We start from the raw sequence: 13,546 nt of genomic DNA on the forward strand, positions 1-13,546 counted from the left end.
TAATTTCGGGATATAATCCCACCGGTCCATATCATCTTCAGAGAGTTGATATGTCCATTTTAGTATCCAAGGGACTTGATATAAGACCATGAAGTATAAATGATAGAATCTTTTTAGACAATGTTTATTGTAGTCAGAAAATTCTCTCTATGATATCTGCATTTTTTGAGAAAGTATCTAGTTGTAAGATTCCCATAACAGAAACCAACTTTTGAACCAGTTAGGGAATTCCATGAGTTCAGTTATTTTAAACTGTACATACCAACTATGCGAAGTTTTGGTATTTTGGTAGGCAAAGACTTCATCCCAAGCCTTGATATATTCAAAATATTAGTAAGATCTAATTTTAAATCCTCTAGTATTTAACATCCTTGGCTTTAAAGGATCTAATCCCCAATCTCTATAGGAAATGATTTTATGAATTTGAAATTTTGAGTATGTAATCTCTGCCTCATTATTTCTATAGTGGTGTACTATAGTCACAGATCCTGTTTCCATGAGTATAGCTTCATACCATTATCTACATTTTTCTCCTATATTGGGATGAAGATGATTTCGTAAATATATTGCTACTATTTTGGTAGGGTCCTTTCCCTTGTGATCATTCTCAACAATTATGAGTGATATATATGTTATTTCCAGAAATAGAGTTCTATTAACACTCGGGTTATTAGTGCTTAAAGGGGATTGTTGGGGAGATATATCAATCTTTTGAACTTGCTTTCTTGAAGTATAAATGATAGTCTCTTTTAGACAATGTTTATTGTAATCAGAGAATTTCTATGTGATATCTGCATTTTTTGATGAAGTATCTGGCTGCATGATCCCCATAACAGGAACCAACTTTTTAACTAGTTAGGGAATTCCATGAGTTCAGTTATTTTAAACTGTACATACCAACTATGTGAAGTTTTGGTATTTTGATAGGCAAAGACTTCATCCCAAGCCTTGATATATTCGCAGAGTTCATCCTTCAAAAGGAAGGGATCAAACTTCTGCAATTACAGCTGGTTTCTTGAGTGCTTGGTTTGAAGTAAAAGAGTTTGTTTGCAAGTTTCGTTTGAGTGCTTGTTTGTAAGTTTGTTTGTAAGAGTTTGTCTAAGTACTTGGTTTGAACAGAAGGAAACCACCCCGTTGATGTATCAAGCATACCCTATCTATATCAAGCCTACCGTGTAAGCTTTCTATTCCTATATTCATTAGTTTAGGATATTTGTTGCTATTGTTATTTAATTAAAGGTGTTTTGATATCATTGATATTTAGTCTCATGGTTATATCTTTATATATATATCATCCTTATCATCTTAATTCCGTTATCATTCCGATGTTATGGTATCAGAGCCATAATCAAGGCTTGGCATGAAGTCTTTGCCTATATAGCATCCCAAACGTTCATACATATATATATATATATATATATATATATATGTATATGAGTAAACCTTCCAATAGCTAGGCGGTTATAATGAATAGTAATATAGGTGGAATAGGTCCGTTAGATCTTCATCATGTGGTTCAGAATGCATATCACGATATGAATTTTAATTTTTTTTGTATAAATCTGATTAAGATGAAATTTTGAGTCTATATACCTAACACTATTTTTCACCATATAAAAATATAAAAACATTATTTTCAATAATTTAAAATGACCAAATTACCCCCATTATTTTTCAAGGGTATTTCGATCATTTTACATTTTGGAAAATATTTTTTATATATTTTTTAATTGTACAGCCTATTTTTTTAGTACACATGTCTAAAATTTCATTATGATTCGATTTCTAGAAAATTTATTAAAATTCATATAGTGATATGCATTATGAACCGCATGATGAAGATCAAACGAGTCCCATTCAACCTACATTACTATTCATTATAGTTGTCTCGCTATTGTTAGCTTTTTCATATATATAGAGGTAAATACTACAAAACACCTATAGGTGAAGTTCTATAGTACTTCACCTACGGCTTTATCACCATTTAAAATTTATCACACGGTCACAGATGTCAGATAGTGTTCGAATTTTAATATTTTTTTATAAATCATAATGATTTGAAATTTTGTAGGTGTGTGCGTCTTACTAAGATGCACATGATTAAAATATGAAACAAATAATTTGAATGATAAAAATTTCGCAACATACCCCTATAAAGTTTCAGGGGTAATTTTATCATTTTATTTTATATCTATTATTATTTTTAATATTTTATGGTGCGACTTTTCATATATACATACGCCCCAAAATTTAGATAAATCTGATTAGTATGATAATTATAAAAGTTCAAATACTACTGATAATTGTGACAATGTTATGAACTTTGATGGTGATGAGGTGTAGGTAACTTCACCTATCGGTGTTTTGTAGGGGCTTCCATATATATATATATATATATATATATATATTGGGGGAAACATTTATTATAGGTTGCAACCTTAAAAAGTAGAATTACATATGCATCTAAAAAATCTATCAGAAATGATGTTTTAATATTGAAAATCCTTCTAATTGATCATGTCGATGTCAAGATGTATGAATATAAAAAAAAAAAAGGTTTTAAGTCCCAGAAATAGTGCATCTTGCAATACATTATCTAGACAGTCTACTTTCAAGATTTTCATATGTTTATAGATCTACTTGATTTTAACCATTTTTTAAATTTAAAATTTTCTACTTAGATATGAAAATAGATTTTAAGATAATTCTAAGAATGTTTTACAACAGAATTACATATTATGATAAAATTTGAAGCTGTGCCTTAATTGGATTGTTTAAGGTTGCAACCTTACAGAAACCACATCCATATCTATATATATATATATTGTATAATGCAACCACACCTCTAGAAATCCATGTTTTTGACATTTTTATGACCCAAAATTTTGCACATACATTCTCTTCATCCTAATAATCAATCCTACAAAAAAGAAAAGTTCAATATGCACTTTAGACATGGTCAAAATTAGTACCCTCCAACAATGAATATCGACCGTCCATTTGGTAAATTTCAAGATCTAAGCCTTAATAAATTCAAAATTACTTTTTTATTTCTTAGCATTATTAATCTAATGATGATAACACTATAAAAAGTTTTTGGGATTAAAAGAATCATTCTGAGGTCTATACCTAACCATCACACTAAAATGGACGGCTTATAGAAAAACACTTTCTAGGGTGCTTTTTCAAAATTTTCTTTTTTGTGATTGTTCTTTACTATGAAAAGAGTGTAAATAGAAAATTTCGTGTCAAATAATATCTCTACCATGGTTTTTGAAGATGGTTGCATTATAATATTAAACAATTGTTGCATGATATCATTCCCTTATATGTATATATATTATATAATATATAATATATTTTATTTATATAATAGATATTTACAATATAATATATTATATAATATTTTATATTTAAGAATAAAAGTATATTCAAATAATATTTAATATAAAATATCTTAATAATATTTAAAGAGTATTTCAATAAATGTAACTATATATTTTTAGTTATCTTATTTCAATATACAAAATGTTTATATAAGGTTGCAACCTTTAAATGTTCAATTATAGATGCACCTCAAAAATTTTATCGGAACTATAATTTATCATCCTAACATCGAGATGTATGAAGATGAGAAAAAAAAAATGATCGAGTTCTAGAAATAGTGCATCTTGCAACACATTATCTAGACCGTCCATTTTCAATATTTTCATAGTTTTCTAGATCGACTTGACTTTGACCATTTTTTGGAGTTTAGAATTTTTTAATTAGAAATAAAAATTGATTTTTAGATATTCCTAAGAATATTTTATACCAAAATTACATGTTAAGATAAAATTTGGTGGTGCGCTTTAATTGGATTGTTTAAGGTTGCAACTTTATAGAAACCACACCACCCTTTAAATATTGCAAATATAGATTTAATATATTTACAAAATATATTTGAATACTAAACAAGTTACCAAACATATGTAATTCATTACATAATGCATTTTAAACGTGTTAATAAACATGGTGAAAATAAAGTTTACAATAGTTTTTCTTGCAAAGTGTTTACCTATGCAAATAGTTTTCTTGGGGAAATATTTACGCAACAATCAAACATGTCCTTAGTGGAAAATCAGTATTTTAAAAATTACCAATCTGAATCGAAATCATCCTATCCAGAGCAGAAATCGGTCTAGTTCCCATCATGTACTGAGAACCAACCTCGTCTCTCCCATGAGTCGCTGCTTCTCTGACAAAACGGGTCAGTTTTCTGTCAGGAACCTATGATTTATGTCAGAACTAAATCGGCCAATTCAATCGTAAGTTGAGCCCTACCTTTATATTTTAATTTTTTTCTCTTTTTTAGTACTTCTTTTTCTTAATAAACACAAGGTAGGCCCCTCTTTTTGTTTTTTAACACGATCACAATGACTTTATTATTCAATCAACCCGGCCCACCTCTTAATCCTATCGTGTAGATGGGATAAATATAGACATCAAGGAACTCTCCCTTTTGAAGTCATTTATACAGCTGCCTCAGGTCGCCAAACAGATCATCCATATCGTGGAAAGGGCGAAGAAAATGTCGTCGACGTGATGAACCCAATTTAGGTGCACATGCATAACACATACACAACACTTGGTTTGCGCCGGATTCGGAGGCCTGACTCGGAGGTTTTGCTTTTTACATCGCGGTATCCAACGCCATGCGGCCGAGTTGCTCCCTTAAACGTAATAATATTTACGCGCTGGAGCATCAGGAGAGCAATCATTTAGGTTGGCGTGAAACCAAGGTGCGTGCGAGGGACGACGTTACTGTGGTTGCTGACAAGTGGATCCCACCCATCCCAACAAATCCTTCTTGAGGGACCCTCTTTACTCTCCTTTATAAGGAAACAAATCCTTCTTTGGAAATCCTCTTCTCTTTCTTTTCTAGGGAGTGGACCATCGAGTGTTCGTAAAATCGATCCGCAACGGTTAATTGGGTATGTTTAAAAGTGATTTAATCAGTTTAACCGGTAAATTGACAGATTTAACCGTTCTAACAGTACAAATCTCGGGGCGGTTAAAAATTGTTGAAAAATATAAAAAGATACAAAATAAATCTACTAAAATATGAACAATATATAAAGAATAATTAAAACAAAACACATTCAAATAAAGTTGAAAATTAATAAAAATGGAATTGAAAGAATCGACTAACCGTATTTTTACAATTTTTCGAAAAGAAAATATAAATGTGCCTATCAATATCCAAACAATTTTTAATCTTTACCATAATGTAAAGAATATTAAAAAATATATTACAAACCAAATTCCTTACTTTTGGGATTTTATATAGATTTATTTGATTTTTTTTTTAAATACTGGCCAATCACCAAAACCATTTGAAGCTGGAACTAGCAAGGGGCTGGTTCCGATCCAATTGGGCAGTTACTAATTAGATAGCTCGGTTTTTCTAACGTTGGGGCTAACAATAGAAAAAGAGGCCATCAAAATATTATAACTCCCAGGACTATACTGCCTACCTACTCCCTCATATAAAAGCATGTAAGATTAAATTTAAAATTGATATTTTGGTGATATAACCTTTCAACCCATGGAACAATTTCAATAAATTTTTTTATTAAATGCATTTTTTGATACGCTTAAAAAAAAAAAAAGAAGGAATGTCTACAAAGAGACTATATATATTTTGTAAAAAAAAATTACACTCATGTGTGTCTTTTAAATTTCAAAATGAGTGGTTGAAAGAGTGTCATTGAATAGACACAGAGTTCTAAAAAAAATTCTTGAACTTCGTGACTTACCCCAAGCCATCTAATTTACCATATAATGAGTGGGAATGATTGTGTCCTCCATGTACAAAAGATAAGTAGTCTATTTGTAGATAATACTTGAAAGAAATGATGTCCCAAGATTCAATACATGCAATATAACTTTTAAAAGGGTGAGATCCAAGTGTTTAAAAAAAATAATCAAATTTCAATTTTTTTCTTTTGAGAATAATTATGTATTGATTCTTAAGTGGTTCCCAAATTTTGAAATTGAAAATATCTTGCCATGGAGGTCTTCTGACTGAGGAAGTATATATACACTACGCTCTTGTTGAAGCATAGTATACGCTTCCTATAAAGAATATCAATCAAATATTTTTTCCGAGTTTAGTGGTTTATGGCATCTCTACCCATGGTGAAATGGTTCACCTGGTTAGCTTTGTAGTCCAAGTTACCCACTTTGTCGCTATTTCAGTTGATGGGCCTGCCCCTTGTGCTACCAAGAGGAGGAGCTCTCTGACAATATTACTATGCAATGCCAGTATTTGAGATTGATTTGGAGATCTTTTTTTAGTAGATTTGGGAAGTGCTTCCCCCTTGAGCGATCCACATTGACACTGATGGCTAAATGACTTAAATTTGGATTTCGACATGCAGGTATGCAGTTTGTTGGAATTGTATGTTTTCCATTACCATTTGGAACCTTTGGATGGACCGGAATTCCCGGATCTATGATGGGCAAAACACCCAGGGAGATACTACTACGTTGTATTTTCTATTTGGTTAGATTATTGGCAAAAGTAAAAAATTGGACATTCCATTCTTCAGAATTTAATATAGCTGCCAATGGAGTTTGGTTTCTCCCCCTGTTCAAATTCATGTCACTTGGTTGCCTCCTCCTCTAGGCGTTTTGAAGCTCAACATTGATGGGGCTTATAAAGAACCTGCAATGGAGTTTGGAATCTCCCCCTGTTCAACATGCTTATAGAGAGGCTAATATGGTTGTTGATTCCTCGGCGAATGCAACGGTTTCTATGAATGAAGCAACAATGTAGTGTACTGGTCCCCTAGACTTTGTAACTGACTTTCATTTTATATGTAATTGCTAGTGCTCCCTTGCCAAGGGTTGTATAAAAATTGTTCATGTAACATATTTTTAGTTTATAAATAAAACGGGCAAGGGGTCGATATCCCCACTAATTCAAGCAAAAAAAGAAAATAATATCAGTCCAAAACAAAATCCTCTTACTTGTTAATTGATGTGAATGAGGTTTATTTTTTGAACATTAATATAAAATTTCCATTAATCTCAAAGAAAGATTACATAATGTACAAGAAAAAAAAGAAAGAATCATTGTAAAAGAGTAACCACCAAGGAAGAGTGGTTTACTCCTCCCTTGGCTAATGCATCAGCATCTTCATTAGCCTCGTTGTAATAAGGAAGGAGTTCAACATTTAAAACCATTAATATCTCTAATCTCTTGGAAAATTACCCTTAACCTCCATGGAATTTTGGCTTCTCCTTTGCTCCAAGATGTAACATTTGAAGAGTCTCTTTGGACAATCCTACCCCCTCCAATCTTGAAATATGCCTTTAAATGAAGATTTTCATACCATCACTTAGACTAGCAATATTTTTGGAATAAAGGTAAGGTTTTTTTTTTTTTTTTGTTAAATCACCCTGTTTTAGTGTTTTTAAAGTGATTTGTAAGGAGATTTCCAATTCGACTTGTTGACATCGTCGATTCCCAATTAAGATCGGTGTATGGACTTAACATAGAAAAATTAAAAACCAAGGAACTCGATTGCATGCTTCCCCGGATTGTCCTTCCACCGGTTTTGGTTCGAATTAAAACCAATTAGAAGCAGCTCAGCGAAAGTATCGCCACAAAATAACAACTCACCAAAGAATGTGGATACAAAATTAATTGTCATAATAACAATCCCCCTTCGTCCGGCCAGAAAAAATAAAATAAAAAGAAAAGAGTAATTAGGATTTAGAATGTTGATCAAACTGAAAATCCCATCCCATAGAACGGTTGGTCTGTGCCACCTCGTGTGAAAAGGTACGTGACGCCACGGCCAAAAAGCACACAGTACATGTACACCAACCGACCTATTTAAGCAACAAAGACGACGGCGCTCTTAAAAGTTTCATTTGCGAAGAAATGACAACAGACCCACCCTTCACAGATCTCCCAAGGGGGAAATAAGTTAGGGCGAGAAACTCATTATTATTATTGCTATTATTTTTTGGGGTTATTAAACTTGACCCTTCTATTCAAAATAAAAGGCACGGTGAGAAATTGGGCTGGCAATGAGCCGAGAGAAAAGGCCTGTGCCACAAATTGTGGCCCAAGAACTGGGCTAGGGTTAGAACCCAGCCCGTCACCTTTTATTTATCTCTCTTTTATATATTTTTTATCAATTGTTTTTGGCCTTAACGAGCCTACGAGTGCCGGGGAGCCTGCCCTAGGGGCCAAGGGCCGGCCCATCGCCACGCTTAATGAGAAACTCGTGACAAACCAGAATACATGGCAGGAGAAACTCATGACCAACCAGAATAAGTGGCGGGAATGGGGTTGAGGTTGAGGTTGTGGTGATGGAGTTGAGGTTGTGGTTGTAGCATCAACCGAGCTTCAACTACTGATTCGGGTTTCTATGCCTACTGATGTATTTATACTTACCAAAAAAAAAATGAGGATACGTGGTTTTTTATCATGCGTGAATGGCCATTTTCGAAAGAGGGGTGGATGGCCATTTTTAAAAAGATAAGGGCCTTTGGGTCCTGAATGACATTTTTCAGTTCTGAGAAAGGGAAAGGTTAGGAAAGTAATGGAAAAGGCAAAAGCGCTCCTTTTCTGCACATCCCCGTTTGGCTGTCGGCCTGTTTCTTTCTTTTTTCTTCGTCACTCTGCCTACACACCACAGAACTCTCCCTCTCTCTCTTTTCTCATTCATGTGAATCACATCTCTTGAATCGTTGCTGGGATCAAAAGAGAATGTGGGGTGTCTGGAGCAAACATCTCCTCAAATAAAAAAATTAATAAAGTGAAGCATGGTTTTCAGAGAAGGATTGTGATGGCGGGCATCATTACATGTGAAATGATGACGTTGCCAGCATGTGATGATGCTTCCTTTCACCCCATCCCACCCCACCCCACCCCACTCCCCTCTTAATTAGCGTACCCCTCTCGCCTTCACACTCCAATTTTCCTCGCGGCAAATTCTCATTTTTTTCCCCTTTTGTTTACTATCTTTTTCACGGTTTTATAAGACTTGGAAAAATGCTAGTTTCTGAAATATCCACCTTGTTGTAACGACAAATCAGTTCAGGGCTGCAGCATAAAACTTGTATGTTTTCTCTTTATCCAACTATCCATTATGAATGGAGGGTTAAGATTGTCTCAATTATGTCTCTACACTATTTTATTTTTAATTGTTTTTATATAAAATATTTTGACCCAATTTTTTGAGGTCTAATCCTCTATTAAACTCACACCTGTTAAAAATATATAAAAAATACTCGTAATAAAATAAAATGACCAAAATACCCCTAAAAGTTTCAAGGGTATTTTGGTCATTAGATTTTATCGAAAGTTTTTAAATATTTTTTTATAGTTGTGCCCCAATGAGAAGATGGCACATACCAAATTTTATATTCATATAATTTGTATTAGAAAATTAAAAATAAAATACTCTGAGGCGTCGGATGTAAGATCAAATGGTGAGTGGCTCACTTGATCAAAATTGGACGGCTGGATGGTAGGGGAAGCATAGATCTTCTATAATGTAGGAGAAGTATGGAAATCTTTCCCTCAACTGACGGGAAAGGTTTCTTTATTTCCCGTACACCATAGAAGATTTATGCTTCCCCTACCGTCCATCCGTCCAATTTTGATCAAAAGAGCCACTTACCATTTGATCTTAGATCCGACGTCTCAAAGTATTTTATTTTTAGTTGTTTTTATACAAATTGTATGAATATGAAATTCGATAGGTGCCATCTTCTCATTGGGGAACACCTATAAAAAATATAAAAATTTGATAAAATATAATTATCAAAATACCTCTTGAAACTTTCAAGGGGTAATTTGGTCTTTTTATTTTATTGGGAATATGTTTTTTATATTTTTCGCTAGTGCGAGTTTAATAGAGGTTTGGACAGACAAAATTTGGCGTTAAAATAGTTTGTAGAAAAAACATTAAAAATAAAATAGTATAGAGATATGACATTGTGATTAGAGAAAATCTTAGCCCTCCATTCAAAATGAATTGTTGGATAAGGTGAATTATATAAGTTTTATCTTGTAGGAGAAACATAGAAAGCTTGCCCGTCTCTTAATACATGTAAGGTGAAAGTGAAAGAAACACAGGCTGGAATACACGTTGAATCGTAATGGCATCCTCTCGTTTAATTCTTTATTATTTTATATAAATGCTTTTGGTGTTCATTATGAATTATATAGAAGTCATTTAGAACACCAATAATGTTAATTATATATAAACATGTATATTTATATTCCAAGCATGAGTTGTTCAAAACTGATATATAAAAAAAAGAAAAGAGAAAACAAGAAAATTGATTTGTTTGTTTGGCGTACACAGCACATTGCCACCACCCTCCCGGATCGATCCATCTCAGTTGCACTCACTCATAAAGCAATATTAAACTTTTCATCTTCCTTTAAAATATTATTTTTCCAGATCTTGTTTTGAAGCTCATCTGGGGTAAGGGAGCCGAGCCAAGGAGAGTAGAAAGTAAGAGAGCATGTGACTCTTTATTTGTGAGCATCGCTAATTTTGGCTTGCGCCAACATGGTTGAGTGGTTTGATGTTGAACTGGTAAAGTAGGTGTCCACGTCACCATCTATGTTTAGGGAGAGAAAGCGAGAAGTGTGTTACTTAAGCCACTAATTAAGTCCGGCACTGCGTAATGAATGGCCAAGTCTTAAAAGAAGCAAAAGCAAAAGAGCAAATAAAACTAAACTTAGCGAACCATAATTCATAATCACCTTAAAAACAGATTCCCCTCTCTCATCCTGCATGCTTCCATCATACGCACCCTCGCCTGACTCCTGTATTATCATCACTTCCCTCTTTTTACTTTTTCTCCACAAAGAGAGAGAAGTGGAGTAGAAGAGTGTTTAGTAGATAAGATTCTTGGCGGTTCGCTCTTCTTAAGCTAGATCGCTTCTATGTAGTTTATCATACATCCAACTTCCAGACAGACGAGCAGCATCGATTTCTGAACCTCTGCTTAGTTTTTTAAGGTAAGAGCAAGCGGTTAAGTTTCAGGTCCCAACTAACTCAATTCTCTCTCTCTACCACCACCGATCATCATAACCCCATGTCGTCTCAAGCGTGACGACCGTTCACCTTCATCATATAATTTGCTCTCCTATTTGCCATTCTAGATCTCAGAGGACGATGGAGATCGTCCACGTTAGAGAAGAAGCGCATTTGAGAGCGGATGCCATTGCAGATGGATTCCCAGAGCTTCCGCCGCTGAGAACTAGACCTGGGAGGGACTGTGTAAAGAGAGAAAGCGAATCAGAAGTGGAGAGAGAAGAGGAATGCAAGACCCCGACTTCTGAGGAGCACAAGATCCCTGAACCATCACTGTGCCCACCACCTCCGAGGAAGAAGCGCCCTCCTCCGAAGAGAAAAGCATTGCTTCCTCAACCGGCGTTCTTGATCGTTGTTCCTTCAGATCTGAGTTCAATCTTTGTTCCACGGAAGAAAATTAAAATTAGAAGAGCCGGTTAGGTACTACTACTATTTTGAGGCTTAATTGCTACTACTACTTTGTCGGTCATTTTCCTCTCTACAAATGTATAAAACAATGGAGGAGCGTGTTTAGAGAGAGAGGTGGGGTAAGAATTGAAGCGTGACGAGGGAGGACTGCAATGAAGCTGGTGCGGTTGAGTCCTGATTTTGAGTAATTGGGATCACGTTTCTTGACTTTTAGATTTGCGTAAAGATATATGTATTGTCATTTGTCTTACATACTAATAGACATGTTGATTGTGCTTGTCTTCATATCTGATGATCCTGGCTGTTTCCACTTTCCGAATTGCGGTTTCTTGATAATTGATAGTGAAGCATTTTTGTATGCAAGAAAATTATGAAGATAAGATTAAAAAAAAAAAAGAAAAAAAAGAGAGAATTATTATTATGTCGATAGTGAGAGAGAACAGTAACCAAGAAAGAATGCGATTTCGTTTTTTTCCTTTGAAGTATTTTTATATCGTGGAGACAAACTAAGTTTAAATATAGTAGATGAAATTAATTCTGCTTTTCAGATTGCGTGGAATGGAAATTTTCAATGGAATTACTTTCTATTTTTTCATCTCCTCACTTCCCCGAGCAAGATATTTTCCTAAAAGTAAAAAATAAAAAACATATAGGCTATACCGATATCTCTCGGTGTAACGCAATCCAAAATGGAAAAAAATGAGGAAGAAGAGGAGGAAAGGAGAGAAGTCTTGATAGGGAAGTGTCGTGAGTCATGGTCGGTGGGCAGTCAAGATGCGAGTGAGTCCAGGCACCAAAATACAAAGCAAAAGCGAACGAATTTCGAATGCAAAGGAGGAAAAGGAAAAGCGTTAAGAAGAGAGAAGAACAAGCTTAGCTTAACTCCACAATAAATTCCGCTTGGCCTCTTCAGTTGTCACTTTACAAAGGCAAAGGAATAGGACCGCTTCACCCACTGCCATTTCCAGAACTACTAAAACCACTTTAAACGACCCCTTCACCTTCTCAAATTTCAGTTTTTCATTCATGTCCAGCGGGCTTGCACGTGCACGTGGTGCGCCGTCTTTGTCGAGCAACACAAAACAGGTCAAACGATTCTGTGTTCCCGTGGAAGCATTCTTCCTTTTCACTCACTCGCGTAAACTCCAATTTTAACCGTATTTGTTGAGGTAAGGTATCTACAATAGGATTATAACGAGGTTATAATTAGTTTTAGCGTTTAGAATATAAATTGTTTCAACCTCGCTCAAAGTCTAGAGGAAAAAGTTCATATAAAGTTGCACCTTTAAAATGGGGAATTACATATGTATCGCAAAATCTATCAAAAAAGTTTGTTTTAATATTGAAAAATGTTGAAAAACCCTCTACTTGATCATCTCGAAAACGAGTGGTATGACTATAGAAAAAAAGACGATTTTGAATGCTAGAAATAGTGCATCTTGCAACACATTATCAAGACCATCCATTTTATAATTAGATATAAAAATAGATTTTGAGATAATCTTAATATTTTTTTACACCAAAATTACATGTTCTGATAAAATTTGGAAGTGCGCCTCAATTGGATTTTTTAAGGTTGCAACTTTATAGAAACCACACCCAGGTCTAAAAGAAAATCAAACTTTGTGCAATATCTCAACGGTTTAATTTCACATTTGTGCAACATATCGAGCAGTTAAATTTCAAATCCATCGGCTAAGAGCGATTTGCACTAAAAATGTCTTATACTGTATAGTCCTATATACTGTTGTTAACGGAATTGAGGCCAAAATAACAGTAAGCCCATTTCTCCTCCGAACCGGTTCTATTTTTGTTAAAATACTGATCTAAATTTTTACTATCCAAGTATTCTTTACTCTTCAATCACATAAATGAAAAGTTTAAATAACATTCGTAACAATTTGTAACGGGGATGGTCCGTATTCATTTTGTAATGGGTAAAAAAGGAAACAAAGGAAAACATTAGAAAATAATGGGAAAAATGTTAAAAGAACAAGGATTATTCTCAAATAATGTAAAATATA

At 34.1% G+C, this 13,546-nt stretch overlaps 1 long non-coding RNA gene across 1 annotated transcript; it reads left to right on the forward strand.

The window, feature by feature from the left end:
- The first annotated feature begins 10,772 nt into the window (after window positions 1–10,772).
- Window positions 10,773–11,807, forward strand: LOC148779168 (uncharacterized). Its single transcript, XR_016048629.1, has 2 exons — window positions 10,773–11,038; window positions 11,183–11,807. It is a non-coding gene; the product is annotated as an uncharacterized LOC148779168 (long non-coding RNA).
- The last annotated feature ends 1,739 nt before the right edge of the window (window positions 11,808–13,546 follow it).

The sequence above is a fragment of the Amborella trichopoda genome, chromosome 13 (assembly GCF_054954075.1).
Source record: "Amborella trichopoda isolate Santa Cruz 75 chromosome 13, AtrichopodaSantaCruz75HAP2 v2.0, whole genome shotgun sequence".
In the NCBI taxonomy this organism is placed as follows: Eukaryota; Viridiplantae; Streptophyta; class Magnoliopsida; order Amborellales; family Amborellaceae; genus Amborella; species Amborella trichopoda.